This window comes from Pristis pectinata, chromosome 1 (assembly GCF_009764475.1).
Source record: "Pristis pectinata isolate sPriPec2 chromosome 1, sPriPec2.1.pri, whole genome shotgun sequence".
Taxonomy (NCBI): domain Eukaryota; kingdom Metazoa; phylum Chordata; class Chondrichthyes; order Rhinopristiformes; family Pristidae; genus Pristis; species Pristis pectinata.
Window position 1 is genome coordinate 88,888,282 of NC_067405.1, and position 15,733 is coordinate 88,904,014.

The 15,733-nt window shown below is 44.4% G+C and overlaps 1 long non-coding RNA gene across 1 annotated transcript; it reads right to left on the reverse strand.

The window, feature by feature from the left end:
- Positions 1 to 801: 801 nt before the first annotated feature.
- On the reverse strand, positions 802 to 11,622 carry LOC127568044 (uncharacterized). The gene is made up of 3 exons (XR_007955964.1): positions 11,029 to 11,622; positions 3,651 to 5,328; positions 802 to 2,622 (listed from the first exon to the last, which is right to left on the reverse strand). It is a non-coding gene; the product is annotated as an uncharacterized LOC127568044 (long non-coding RNA).
- Positions 11,623 to 15,733: the final 4,111 nt, after the last annotated feature.

Here is a 15,733-nt window from a genome sequence, read left to right on the forward strand (position 1 = left end):
CGTGGCGACACTTACGGGCTGCCCCCAAAACACTATGCAAAAGATGCATTTCACTGTGTTTCGATGTACATGTGACTAATAAAGATATCTTATCCTGTACCTCCCACCCGACGGCAGCAATGAGATGAGGGCATGACCTGGATGGTTGCGGCCCCTGATGATAGATATCACCTTCCTGAGACATCACCTCTTGTAGATGTCCTTGATGGTGGGGAGAGCTATACTCATGATGGAACTGGCTGAGTCCACCACTCTCTGTAGCATCTTGTGTTCCTGTGCATTGGAATTTCCATACCATCCATGATGCAACCAGTCAGAATGCTTTCCATGTGGTTAATTGTAGATGGTTAAGAAGTGGCCCTGAGGAATTCCTACAGTGATGCCCTGGGGCTGAGAGTACTGATTAACTAGGTGAATTGGATTTATTCTGCTTTTTGAGGACAAGATATTCCTGGGGAGTATAACTGGGGTACAGGAGTATGGCGGTCAAGACACTGGACCAGAAGCCAGAATTCTGGAACTGGGATCTGGAGTACATGAGTTCAAATCCCACCATGATAGTTTGGAAATTTAAATGTGATTCAATAAACCTAGAATTAAAGATAGTCTCAGTAATTAGTATTCGGGGTGAAAGATTTGCAGGTTGGTGGGTTAGTTGATCACTGCAAATTGCCTCTAGTGTAGGTGGGTGGAAAGAGAATTGGGGGGGGGGAGGGAGGGGGGAGCTGATGGGAATGTGAGAATGTTACAGGGAAGTAAGTGGGAATTGGGCTGCTTTAAGAGCTGGCATTGACTCGATGGGCCAAACGACCCCCTTCTATGTCATAAAGAACTATGAGAAATAAATGATTTGGATAACAAGAACTTAGAACAATTGAACTGAGTAAATTTGATTAAATCAACTATTCTGTACATTAACTCATTTAAAGCAGCTTCGCAATTCATACTGAACCTTCCTTGAACAAGTATCTGGCCCACTGACAAATAAGTACATGAAAGAGAACATCTAGATCAAATCACAGCAGTTCATGCCGCTGTCTCACAATTCCAGCAACTCGGGTTTGATCCTGACCTCCGGTGCTGTCAGTGTGGAGTTTGCACATTTTCCCTGTAACCACTTAGGTTTCCTCCAGGTGGTCTAGTTTCTTCCCACATACCAAAGATGTGTTTGGTAAATTAATTAGTCACTGCCAATTGTCCCTGGTGCAAGTAAGTGGGAAAAGAATCAAAGGGGAATTGATGTTGATGTGGGAAAGAGTAAAACAAAGACCTACAGGGATTAAGAAGAGGGGAAACAGAACTGATAGGATTTCTCTGCTGGGAGCCAGCATTAAGCTGATGGGCAGAATGAGCTCCTGTGTTGTAGTAACACCAGGGGATACCATGACTATGTCCCTGGGTTATGCCATTAAGCAACTCAATTCCTAAGATGTTTATGTCAGTAATGGGTTGTGATGGAAGTCAGAGCCAGTTCAACTCTGTATCAGGGTCAGTAAATCAGAGATCAGAGTCATATAGGTTTACAATACTCCAGGGCACTGTTGATGATGACAAATCAGCATTATTCACTAATGGAATCTGATGGGAGCCATTCAATATCAGCATTCTTCCTGCTTGGCTATAGATATCCATTGAAACCAGTGTTCTTATGTTATTAGTCAAGCAGCCTGAAGCTGGAAAGTTGCAGATTATTGGTCCTGGGTGTATGTGTGTTGGGGACACAGGTGGAGGAATGGAGGAATGGAGGATGTCTTCAAAGACTCATTCCTCAAACTGTACTTGTTTCCCAAACTATGTATGATACCTCAGATCAAAATGTGTGCTGTCTGTATGGTCAACAGAGGTTAAGTTTGTGTATGTTAGTTTGGAAACTGACTAGGTTTCTGTGTATGTCCCGCAGCTAGTTATTCATTAGAAAATGATATGGAGGTTGAAAGAATGGTGGAAACAGAAACTACAGCAATACAAACACGCAATTCCTCCAGAACAAAATGCAGTAAGTGGAGGATAGTTACATTAAAAAAATGCATGAAAATCAGTGTTTGCTGTTCACAGCAGTATAGTGGCAGTTGTCACATTTATAATTTTAGTATTTTTTATAATAATATTTTATCATTATCACAATTATCACCAATACTGGCGGACAAAGGAACTACCCAATCCTTTCAATGCTTTATTATTTTGTATTATTTTTCCAGAGTCTTTTCCGCAGCTTTTCTCAAGGTGTTTGTGAGGCTGCCGCATTTCCACTGCACTGCTCTTCATCAGTGTTATAGGGAGAAAAAAAGGAATTGTGGAGGAGAGAAACAAGAAAAATGAGATGACAAGAAGCGATAAGACAAGACACAGAGATTCTGCAGATGCTGAAATCTGGAGCAACACCCACAAAATGCTAGAGGAACTCAGCAGGTCAGGCAGCATCTATGGAGAGAAATAAACAGTCGACATTTTGGGTCGAGACCCTTCAAACAGAAGTAAAAAAGGAGGCAGTCCATGAACTTTATTCAGACTTACTTACCATCAAAAATGGCAATTTAAGATATGTTTACAGGATGATATCCAAGTAACCAAACCTCCAACTGTCCCTTTCATTGTTTTGATTGACAGCCATCCATCCCTTTGCTGACAAAAATCATGAAAAAAAACTTTTCTCAGATCCTTTCACAACCTCAGCGCACTCCAGTATTTTACAACCAATTGAATACTTTTGAAATGGTCATTGTTGGAAAGGAGAAATCGTTAGCAAGGTCCCTCAAATAGCAGCATGACCTTGGGTGCTGCCTGTGTGGAGTTTGCACGTTCTTCCTGTGACTGTGTGGGTTTCCTCCCACATTCCAAAAAATGTAGGCTTGCATGTTAATTGGACATTATAAATTGCTCTTAGTGTGTAGGTGTGTGGTGGAACCTGGGTGTTGATGGGAACGTGGAAAGAGTAAAATACATTAGGGTAATATTAATGCAAAAATGGGCGCTTAATGGTTGGGAGAGATTCAGTGGCCAAAGGGCCCCTTTCTGTGCTGTCTCTCTCTTTGACTCTAACTAAATGATCTGTTTTATGGATGTTGGTGAGGGATTTAGATTGGACTGAATTCTTCTGGTCTTCCACCAGAGTAGGCAGAGGGATTTTGGTTTAAAGATTCAGAACTATCCTTGACACGATTCAGTGCCTACAGACACTGAGAGAAGAAAGACCAACAAGATGGTGGGCGTGGTCAGAGGCTTAATACCAAAGATATGGGTGGTGTTCAGAAAGAGGAGGTGCAAGATGTTTACCTTCAGAAAACAAAAATTAGTTTGAAGACCAACAGAGCAGAAAGTAACAAATTTTAATTTGATTTCTTCCACTACTAACTTGCCACACCCTCTGGAGGCAAATACTATCAAGCCAGAAAGAATCTTCTCTTCCTTTCCCTAATAAATAATTTCCATTCATGATCTCTGATAGTTCCAAGGTACCATACAGCCAACAAAATGCAGACAATAATCTGTACTCGCTGTTGCAATGAAGGAAATGTGGCATTCAGTTTGTGTACAGGAATCACGTTTGACTTTTGGGATGCCGAATTTGTCACGTGAGGAGGGATTATGCAGACTGGTCCTATACCCCTGAGCGTTTAGAACAATGGGAGGTGATATCATATGAAACTTACCAAATTCTTGAAAGAAGTTTGACAGGGTAGATGTGAAGCTGATTGTTCCTCTGGCTGGGGAGTCCAGAACTAGGGGTCACTGACAACATAAGGGGGCAGCCATTCAGGACTCAGGGGAGAAGAGATTTTTTCACCCAGGTAGTGAATCTTTAGAATTCTCTTCCAACAAGGCTTTGGAGGCTGATGTCATGTATATTCAAAGCAAAGTTCAACAGATTTCTGAATGTTAAGAGAATCACAGGCCATGGGTTAGAACAGGACTGTAACACTGAGCTAGCAGATCACACATGATCTTATTGAATGGTGGAGCATGCACAAGAAACTAACTCACCTACTTCTGCTTCTGTTCTTTATATTTATGTTCTTACGTCCACACAGCAATAGGTTATTACCAAGTAATTGTCTGAAATTGGCTACCACTCTAAAGACGTAGTAGTTTGATGGTTCGTGATGGGCTTTTGGCAAGTTCAGTAGCATAAGGCCAAAGGCAGGAGTAGGAACAAGGGGTTGTTAATCTGAGCAGCTTTGGTAAGTGGGGTTGGGAGTTAGGCTGAGGGTCAGCTACCAGAAATTGTAGAAGGGGGTAAATTGGTAGCTGGGTAGTGGTCAGTAGGCTTGGTAGCTGAGGAGCTGATTGGTAGTTGAAGAGTTGGGGGGGGGAAGGGTAGTGTGTGCTTGTGAGGCATAGTCTGAGTAGTGGTGTTGGACAGTTGAAATCAGGAAACTGATGGGGGAGGTAGCTGGGCAATAGTGGTATGTGGTGGTGCAGGGAAAAAGGGTCCAAAGACCAATCAGGTTATTATCCAGACTTACCTGATTTGAATTACTAGCACCTGCCAGAGATTGGCTCAGATAGCCCCTCTTTAAGCCACTGAAAGGCAGATTTCACTGTGTAAAAGATGGCTTCTGTGGAAATGGCCTGCAAACACTACACATGTCAAATTCAAATTTACTGTCATCTGCACAAGTACACGTGCAATGAGAAACTTACTTGCAGCAGCATCACAGGCACAGTGTCAGATACACAAAGCACCAAACATGTAATTATTTCTCTTGGACTCCAACTTGCAAGTCTGCAGAGTATTTGTGCTGCTCCAGTTGCAGCCTCTGGTGAATCCCTGATTTCAATCACTCCAACAGTGGTGGCCAGGACTTCAGCCGTAGTCAGGCCAAAGCTTTGGATATTCACTGTGGGTGACTAGTCCCTGACGTGCTCTTGTAGCCACAGTATTTATATGGCTTGTCCAGCTGAGCTTCTGTATCTCCCAGAATGTTGACGGTGGGGTCTCAGCGATAAGAGTAGGTGGTTAGACTCTCTCGTGCTGGAGATAGTCACTGTCTGGCACTTGAGTGACACAGATGTGACTTGGCACATCAGCCCATGCTTGTGTGTTGTCTCAGTCTTGCCATGTGCAGGCATAAACTGCTTTGTTTTCTAAGGAGCTGCAAATGCAAATGAACAGTGTGCAGTCATCAGCGAATATCCCCACTTTTGTTGAAACAGGTAGTTGGGTCTAGAACAGTGCTTGGAGAAACTCCAGCAGCAATTTCCCAGGGCTGAACCCCAACAATACGAGCATGGGTGCCTTGACCACAGCTTTCCGTTTGATGGCTGCCAATCGACTTCAGATTTACCGGGACTACAGCAGTTCAAGGAGGATCCAGCAACACCCAGATTCTGAAACATTGATAAATATAGGGATCCGTGATGCCACAGTCAAATTCTGCCCTGATAGTCACTTTTAATTAGACTGTAGCAAAATTATTGCAAATATGCAGAGGTGCATAAAATCATAAAGGACATAGATAGGGTGGATGCACATAGTCTTTTTCCCCAGGTAAAGGGAATCAAAAACTAGAGGGCACAGGTTTAAGGTGAGAGGTGAAAGATTTAAAGGGACCTGTGGAGCAATTTCTTCAGGCAGAGGGTGGTGGGTATATGGAATGAGCTCCCTGAGGAAGTGGTTGAGGCAGGTATAGTAACAAATCCTTTTAAATCTTTCCCATCCATGTAACTTGGACAGGTACATGGATGGGAAAGATTTAAAAGGATTTGGGCCAAACGCGGGCAAATAGGAGTAGCTTAGATGGGCAGCTTGGTTGGAATGGACAATTTGAGCTGAAGGGCCTGTTTCCAAGCTGTATTACTCTATGACGCTATAACAAACAGAACTAGATGTATAACAGCATAGATTTTTAAAGATGGCAATTTATGTTGAGTGACCAGTTAAGTTGTCTTGGTGTAGCAGCCAGCATAATCAAAGACCCCAGCCACCCAGGACATCCTCTCTTCTCTCCTCTTCCATTGGGTAGAAGATACAGGAGCCTGAGGGCACGTACCACCAGACTTAAGGACAGCTTCTACCCCACTGTGATAAGACTATTGAACAGTTCCCTTATACAATGAGATGGAGTATGACCTCACGATCTACCTTGTTGTGACCTTGCACTTTATTGCACTGCACTTTCTCTGTAGCTGTGACACTTTACTCCGTACTGTTATTGTTTTTACCTGTACTACATCAATGCACTCTGTACTAACTCAATGTAACTGCACTGTGTAATGAATTGACCTGTACGATCGGTTTGTAAGACAAGTTTTTCACTGTACCTCAGTACAAGTGACAATAATAAGCCAATACCAATAAAGGATATATTGTTAGTTTCCCAAATAAAGGCACAAAACACAAAATCAGGGATGTTGTGTTGAACATTTAGAAATAAAATGGTTTAGTCACACTTGAGCATTTGCAAAGACTTCTAGTCATTTTCTTTTTAGGAAGGATGCAAAAGCCCTAGGGAGGTTGAAGAAATTATTTAGTTGCAAGCTTCTACAGATGAGGGATTTCAGCTACAAGGGAAGAAGCCGTGGCTTTTTCCGTGGTGCAAACATGCTGGAGAGGAGATTTGGTAGAGATATGAAAAACCATCAAGGCTTTAAGGGGTAAACTGAGAGAATTTGTTCCTATTTATAGATGGTTTAAGGATGGAGAGGACAGGGTTGGTGCATTTAAAGTGACGGGCAAAAGACTCAATGGATGCGAGAGAAATGACGCAAAATGGTTTTGAACTCACTCCCTGCAAGGGAGATGAAAAAACAAACAGCAAGTCATGGGTTTTAAACAGGGACTGGACAAGCTCTTGAAGCAAGAGAATTTGCAGGCTGACAGGAACTGTGACATACTGGATTGCTTGACGAAGACAGGACGAATGGCCTCCAGCTGAACTGCAGCCATTTTGTAATTCTATGATTCTCTTACCTCACCTCTGGAATGCAGCTCCAGGCTGTGACTGAGATTAGACTGAGTGGGCAGTAATTAACCATGTTGGATTCGTCCTGCTTTACATGGACAGGACATACCTGGACAATGTGCACACCTGTTGGGTCGTTACATCTTTTGTAACCACACAGGTACAGCTTGACTGGACGCAGGGGTCTTCGAGCATTTGTAGGTTTCTGTGTTTACGTCAGTGGAGCAGGACTTAAAACTGAGTTGAGGCAAAAGTAATACAACCTGAGCCACATTTGAGACTTGTTAGAGAAATAAGAAGGGCTAAGGCTAGTGAAGGGGCAATTGACAAATGATAGCGAGTTTGGCAGCAGACACAGCTCGTCTTAAGCCGTTTCAATTGCTTAGTATGCAGAAAAGCAAACATCTCCTCAAAGTAAATGTTGGAAATACCAAATGCATTTACTCCATCCCCACTTACCCACCATAGTTCATCTTACTTCATATTTCCCTGTGACACAGAAGGATGCTATTCAGCCCATCAAATCTGTGTCAGTGTCAGAGCAATCCCATCAGTCCAGTTCCTCCACTTATTTTTTGAACTCTCTCACTGATTCTCCCGCCACTCTCTTACACTGGGGATAATTTACAGTGTTGAATTAACCCAACAACCAGGACATCTACATGACGTGGGAGGAAACCCAGGCGGTCACAGGGAGAACGTGCAAACTCACACACAGATAGCACCGGATGTCAGAATCAAACACAGGTTGCTGGAGCTGTGAATCAGCTGCACTACCCACAGTGCCACTGTGCCACCCCATTTCTGTAACACATCTCAGCCAAGGCTCAGTTGGTAACACTATCACCTCTTCAGTCATGTTCTCGACTCAAGTCCCACTCCAGCAATTTAAACTCAAAAATCTAGGCTGGCACTGCAATCCAATAATAAGTACAGCATTGGCTCACTGAGTAAATGTAAAAGATTCCACTCTTTCAAATGAGAGTCCTCTCCACTATCCTGAACATGTTCATCCCTCACTCAAGACTGCTTAAAAACATATAACCTAGTTATTGGCAATTTCCTGTTTGGGGAGTACACTGCTTTATGACCTATATATGACATGTTAAATAAACTTTGTTTTTTTGTTGTACATTTGCAGGTTTCCTGTTAACGTGTTGCAGACTCCTGTTCTTTGACCTTTTTCCTCTCTGTCTGCTTCCAACCATCATTCACCTCCCACTGTCTCCCGACTCCAACCCCCTCCCCTCCCCAACCTGTCTGTCATCTTACACCCCTCCTCAGTCCACCAATCACCTCGGACTCCCTTCTCACCACTCCACTTCTCCTCTTTATACGGGCCATCTCGCTTCTCCACTCTAGTCCTGATGCAGGGTTTCGACCCAAAACATCAACAATTCCTTTCCTCCCACCAACGCTGCTCGACCCACTGAGTTCCTCCAGCAGACTGGGTGTTGCTCCAGATTCCAATATCTGCAGTCTCTTGTGTCTCCTGAAACAGACACTCAGTTCCAAGTTCTGTCCTGGGAAGAGATTACCAGCCTGACAGAGGACAAGATTCTTGGATGTGGTCATAGTTTCCTTGAAGAAATGCCACATCCCCACTGACTTCTGGCCGACAACCACTCAAAGTGGAGAATGAACACTCGGAATGGTATTGAGAACCTCAAAGCCATGCACTGGGAGCACAAAGAAGCCCTGCATAAGCAGTAAAGTATGTGCATCTCACAAACTACCCACCTGCCTTCTAGTCAGCCCCCCTCTGCCCCATCCCACATTAGCTTCGTCAGCCATCTCAGAACCTGCAAAACCAGAGTGGAAACAAGTCATCCTCAATCCCAGGATCTGCCGAAGGAGTGGCACACAGTGACACTGTTAGTAGTGATGCTGCCTCACAGCTCCAGCGACCCCTGTTCAGTCGCAAACTCCAGTGTTGTCTGTGTGGAATTTACACATTTGCCCTGTAACTGCAAGACTCTGGTTTCCTCCCAAATCCATGAGCATATTAATTGGCCTCTGTAAATTGCCCCAAGTGTGCCGGGGTGCTCATTCTCCACTTTGAGTGGTTGTGGGCCAGAAGTTAGTGGGGATGTGGCATTTCTTCAAGGAAACTATGACCACATCCAAGAATCTTGTCCTCTGTCAAGAGAATGATAGAATCCAAGGGGAGTTGCTGTGAATAAGGGAAGAATCCCAGGGCCAAATGGGATCTATCCCAGGTTGCTGTCGGAAACAAAGGAGGAGATAGCTGGGGCCTCCAGAAAACTACAGCCCTTGCAGCAGTGGGAGGGAAATTATTGGAGAAAATCCTAAGGGATATATTTGGAAAGGCAGGGACAGATCAGGATTGACAGCATGGCTTTGTGTGAGGGAAACCTTGCCTCACTAATTTGACTGAGTTTTACTGAGAAGGGTGACTGAGAAGATTGATGAAGACACGGTGGTAGGAGTTGTCCACGTGGACTTTAGTAAGGCATTTGGCAAGGTCCTGCATGGTAGGCATGTCTAGAAGGCCAAGCTATAGGGGATTCAAGGAAAGCTGGCTAATCAGATCCATAATTGCTCGGTGATAGAAGGAGGGATGCTTTTCTGGTTGGAAATCTGTGACTAGTGGTGTACCAAAGGGATCGGTGCTGGGACCCTTGTCGTTGTGACATGCATGACTTGGATATGAATGTAGGAGGTAGGATTGGTAGGTTTGCAGATGATGCGAAAATTCATGTTGTACCTAGGAAGGTTGTCCAAGGCTACAGCAGAATATAGATCAAATAGAAAATTGAACAAGGCATTGGCATATCCAAATTTAATCCTGTCAGTGTGAGGTGGTGCATTTTGGGAAGTCAAAGAGGGGTAGGGCATTTACAGTAAATAGTAGGACACTAAAGAAAGTTAATGAACAGAGGGACCTTGGGGTTCAAGTCCATAGTTCCCTGGAAGTGGCAACACAGACAGTGAAGAAGGTCTGCCGTCATAGGTCAGGGTACAGAATAGAAAAGTTTACAAAACACTGGTTAGACCACACAGAGCATTGTGTGTAGTTCTGATCATCAGACTATAGGAAGGATATGATTGCATTGGAGAGAGTGCAGGGGGGATTGACCAGGATGTTGTCTGGATTGGAGAACTTTAGGGATGAGGAGTGATGGTAGAAAGCTGAGGGGGACCCAATAGAGGTAAATAAAATTATAAGAGGCACAGATAGTTATAATCTTTTCCCCATAGTATTAAACAACAAGAAGGCATAGGTTTAAGATGAGAGGAAGGACTTTTAATATGGGATTTGAAGGGAAAGCTTTTTTTAAATACAGAGAGTGGTTGATATCTGGAATTCACTGCCTGAGGTGGTGGTGGATTCGGATACAATCACTATGTTTAAGAGACATTTGCATATGCACTTAAATAGGCAAGGCATAGAATGATACAAATTTAATGTAGGCAAATGAGAGTGCAGAGATGGGCAAAAGGGTCAGCATGGGCATAGTGAGCCAAAGAGCCAGTGTCCGCGCTGTACAACTCTATGAATATAATAAAAATGGGATTAGTGTAGGATTATTGTAAATGGGTGATTGATGCTTGGCAGACGCCGTGGGCTGAAGGGCATGTTTGACTTCAAGAAATTGTGTATCTTAGCATTTCAGTCTGTACATTAGCAATTGTGAACATGAAAACAGAAAAATGTTGGAAACCCTCATAAGTTCTGATGAAGGGTCTGGTACCCGAAACATCAACTCTGTTTCTCTTTCCAGAGATGAGGTGTGACCTACTGACTGTTTCTAGCATTTTCTTTTTTTAATTTCAGATTTCTAACATATGCAGTCTTTGTTTTGATATTCAAAGTGTGACTATACTTTGCATTGATCTTCAGAATCATATACGGTTACCTCGTTTAATGCGTAATGTAGCAAAGAATAACTTTCCAGGAGGGCTAACATTTAAGAAACATTTAATTTGATTAGGCAACGCGTAGAAGAGGACGGACCTAATGTGAGCAAATGGGTAAAGTGTAGGTGGACAAAAAAAATGTTGTGATGGACCTGGTGGGCCGAAGACCCTATTTCTGTGCTGTGAAACTCTAGGACTGGTAAGAAAGGAATGAAGCAGATAGATCCTCCAATGCATTGCTCACCTGAAGTCTAACAATACACGGGAAATGCCGCTCGCATTTAGGCGCTACTCAGTAAGCAAGTGTAGTTGTTGCCCCCGCGGTGGGATTCGCTGACGTCAGCTGCCTCCGTGTCACGTGACCATCGGTCTCCCGCCGCACCACGCCCCGAGCAAACGGCCGCCAGCGTCATTTCCATCACGTGAGTCCCACTGCTCCATGCGCGGGAGGGTCCGTTTGCCCTCGTTCAGGGTCGAAAACAAATAAAAATCCGCTAATGAGATCTGGGCGTTGACAAAAAAAATTGATATTCACGAATGATGGTAAAGTGGAAGCTGCCCGGCGAGCAAATTCAAACGGCGCCGCAAGCGTCGTCGGATGAGGCGCGAGAATGTGATCATGTGACCGGCAGCGCCGGGGTTTCCCAGGCGGCCAGGCAGGGCCGCGGGCCGAGTGGTTTCATTCGGGAGACCGTGCCTTTCCCTGACAACTCACACCCGAATATTTACTGGTCCCTGTCCTGGGCACAAGTCCCAGTGGCACCTCGTTCCGCTTGTTTCGGTTGATTCCTCTTCTCCAACTGCTGCTTCGGTAATTTCCGCCTCGCTGCCCGCTATCTCGGTCTCCACCTTCGGTAATTTCCGGAATCCCGGCGCGGCACTTCGGCAACTTCCGCCGTCCTTCGCATGGTTTGCTGAACGAGGAAGCTCCGGGTGGAGTCGGGGCTGCTTTTCAGTCATTAAAAATATTGCAAAAGCAAACTTGCAATACAAGCCTTCCTTCCTGAGGCTAGGTATCGTGCGATCTCTCTCCTGCAATTAGTTGCTTTCGCTGATTAGCCCAATGTTGCAGAAGCTATTTGGAATTGCTGTGACAGGATAGTTACAGAGCTTTAATGAAAACGGAAAATGGTGGAAATACTCAGAAGGTCAAGCAGCATCTTTGAGGACAGAAACAGAGTTAACGTTTCAGCCTATCATCCCTCCCCTAAATGGTTCCACATGACCTTCCTTGCATATCAGATTCCAGCCTTTTGTATCTCCATACCATCTTCCAGCTTCTCTGCCTACCTCCAGCAACCTCCATCTGCCTTTCCCCCCTCATTATCTGTCTCCCAAGAACCTCTCCTCCTTCCCCTGTTCCACCTGTTGCCTGCCTCATCCCTCCTTCTCACCTCTTTATACTGGCTATCTCCCCTCTACATTCTCAGTCCTGTGGCAAAACATTGACTATCTTTTTGCCTTCACAAATGCTGCACCAACTGTTGCGTTCCCCCAGCAGCTTTTTTTTTGAAACAGTAACTCTTCTCCTTCCCACAGAGGTGGCCTGACCTGCTTGAGTATTTAAAGTATTTTGTGTTTTTATTTTAGATTTCCAGTATCTTTTTTTTACTTGGATGTAAAGCTTCATCAAGACAATCAGCAACTGCAGAAGAATAGGGCAGGCAACTTCTTGAAGAAGTGCATTGGTTGGAATAGTTTTTTTTGATTACAGGTTGACCATATAAGATTAGAGGCTACCAGTCTCCTCAAACCTGTTCAGCATTTAGTAAGAGCATGGCTGATCTGTTTGTAAAATCAACTCCACCAGTGTAACCCTTCACCAACCTGCTAATCCAGTATCTATCTAACACTATCTTAAAAATACAAGGAGAAAGCACTGGAAACAGCATCTGTAGGTTAATATTTCAAATTAAAATACTTCATCAGAAATGGGAAAGTGAGAATACAAGTTAGTTTTAAGTTGCAGAGGGACTATGGGGGAATGGATGGATAGGACAAAAGGAAATCTCTGATATGGTTAGGCAAAGGGTGCCCAGATGCTACTGCTGTTCACAGAGCTATCTGATTAATACATTAATGGGGGAGGTGAGAGAGAGAAGACAAGCAAAGGCACCTTTAAAAACTAAAATGCAGGTTAAAGCTGTTGCTAAGACCTGAAACCAAAAGGAGAATGCTGGAAACATTCAGACTTGGCAAAGTGACGAGAAAGAGCTGATATTTCAGGTGGGTAATCTCACAGCAGAAATAAAAACAGGAACGGTTTTCTGCTTTTATTTCCGATTACTAGCATCGGCAATTTGTTGATTTTCAGTCTTGCAGTAGAACTGGCCTGTTCACATACAGACAGAGAAGGTGACCTATCTGAAATTGTTGGATTTGATATTGAGTTCTGATGGCAGCAACTTGCCCAGACAGAAGGTGAGATACTGTTCTTCAATCTTTTGTTGTGGTAATGCAGGAGGCCAGACAACTGGAAGTTCGGGTTCATCCTGCAAGTTGAATGGAGGTGCTCTGTGAAGTGACCACCCAATCCGTATTTTATTTTGAGTGCAGAGGAAATCATATTGTAAACACCAGGTGCAGTACACCAGATTGAAAGAAGTGCAATTGAATTGCTGCTCCACCTGAATGGACTGTTTGGGTCTTGGATGATGTGAAAGAAAGGGGTAAATGGACAGGTATTGCATTGCTTGTGATTGCATGGGAAAGTGGCAAACTCAGGGAGGGATTACTGGAGCGACACACAAAATGCTAGAGGAACTCAGCAGGTCAGGCAACATCTTTGGAAGGAAATGGACACACGACATTTCAGGTCGAGACCTTCTTCAGGATTCTGAGTTAATGGAGAGGGAAGAGCAGATAAATGAGTCGCAGAGGGAATGAGACTATAAACCTTCTCCAAACTGCTTGCAATACAATAATTTCCTTCATTAAATAAGGAAATCAATACTGCATACATGACCTCCAGATGTGGTTTTACCAATGCCCTGTATAACTGAAGCATAACCTCCCCACTCTTGTATTCAATTCCCCTAGCAATTAATGATAACACTATAGAAAGAGAAACAAAGGACTGCAGATGCTGGAATCTAGATGAAAAACACTATGATGCTGGAGGAACTCAGCAGGACAGGCAGCATCTGTGGAGAAAAGCAGGCAGTTAATGTTTCGGGTCAGGACCCTTCTTCAGGACTGAAAATAGGAAAAGGGGAGGCCCGGTATATAGGAGGGAAAGCATAGCAGTGATAGGTGGACAAAAGAGGGGAGGTGGGGTGGGCACAAGGTGGTGATAGGTAGATGCAGGTGAGAGATAGTGGTAGGCAGGTGTGGGGGAGGAGGAGAGAGCAGATCTACCGGGTGATGGGTCAAAGGTAATGTGAGAAATCCACATGGCTGTCACGCGACAGTAACGATACTGACCCCCGCTGACCGGAGGACAGCATTGCTCCTCTGATAGGAAGTGATACTACTGTCAATCAAGGTGCGGCTCCACCCACCCCTCAGGTGTGAGAGTACCTTTTGCACCTGAACCTGCCTGACCAGTATCCTTTGTCTCTGAACCTGCCTGACCATTGGCTGTGGCAGGAACCTTTGTCTTTGACTCCCACACCATTGGCTCATTCGAACCACAACAGTGAGGCTCCACCCAGCCTCCTAGCACCATAAAAAGGGCTGCTTCCCCTAACCCTTCCTCTTTTGACGACTCCAGGAGTAGTGAGACAATGCTGCAGAGATCATTGGTAAGAGTACATCACCACATGATCAGGGAGCGTTTCAGTCAGACTCAGGGAGCGTTAAGGGCCAATGCTAGTGTGGGACGGGCATTGAAGTGTTATATCCTGAAGTTGTACACTGTTACTGTGTGCATGTTTGTGTGTGTGTGTGTGTTTTACCCCAGTCGCGATTTCCCTCTCGTGTTTGTGGTATCCTGTGCATGAGTGAGTGTGTGTCTGTTCCCATCCATTCTGTCCCGTGTTGGCCTTTGTGATTAAACTAGTTTTGGTCTACAAAGCTCGAGTCCAGAGTCCTTGATCCTTAAGACAGTTAAAAGAATGATTTCACACAACAGGTAAGGAGGAAGAAAGGGGGTAGAAAAAAGAGAGAGGCTAGGAATGGGAAGAACCGAAGAGGCATGGTTGGGGGTGTGTGTGGGGGGGCCAGTTGTGGGGATTACTTAAGGTGGGAGAATTCAGTGTTCATGCCGTTAGGCTGCAAGGTTCCAAGACACAAAATGAGGTGCTGTTCCTCCAGTTTGCACCTGGAATTCTGGCAGTGGAGGAGGCTGAGGACTGACATATCTGTGATGGAGTGGGAGGGGAAGTTGAAGTCACCTAGTCTGTGTTTGGTCTTGCCAATGTGGAGGAGGCCATTATGTTAAATTTCCTAATTGCTTGCTGTACCCACGACTAGCCTCTTGCGAATCATGCATGAGGATACACAGAGCTTGTAGTCTCTCCATTTAAATAATATGCTACTTTTATTTTTCCTGCCATAATGGTCATTTTCACATTTTCTTACATTATACTCTATTTGCCAGACTTTTGCTGACTCAACATATCTAAATCCCTTTGTAGCCGCCTTACGTCCTCTTCACAATTATGTTCATGTTTATCTTTCTGTCATCAGCAAATTTAGGAGCTTGTACCTTTGGTACCTTCACCATCGTAGATGTTAGTTAGGCATTTGACAAGGCCCTCATGGTAGGCTCAACCAGGAGATTAAGGTGCATGGGATCCACGGTGATCTGGCCGTTTGGATTCAGAATTGGCTTGCCCATAGAAGACAGAGGGTAGTGGTCGATGGGACTTATTCTGGTGGGAGGTCCGCGACCAGCAGTGTTCCTCAAGGATCCGTACTGGGATCTCTGCTGTTTGTGATATATGTAAATGACTTGGATGAAAATGTGAATGGGTGGGTTAGTAAGTTTGCAGACGATACAAAGATCG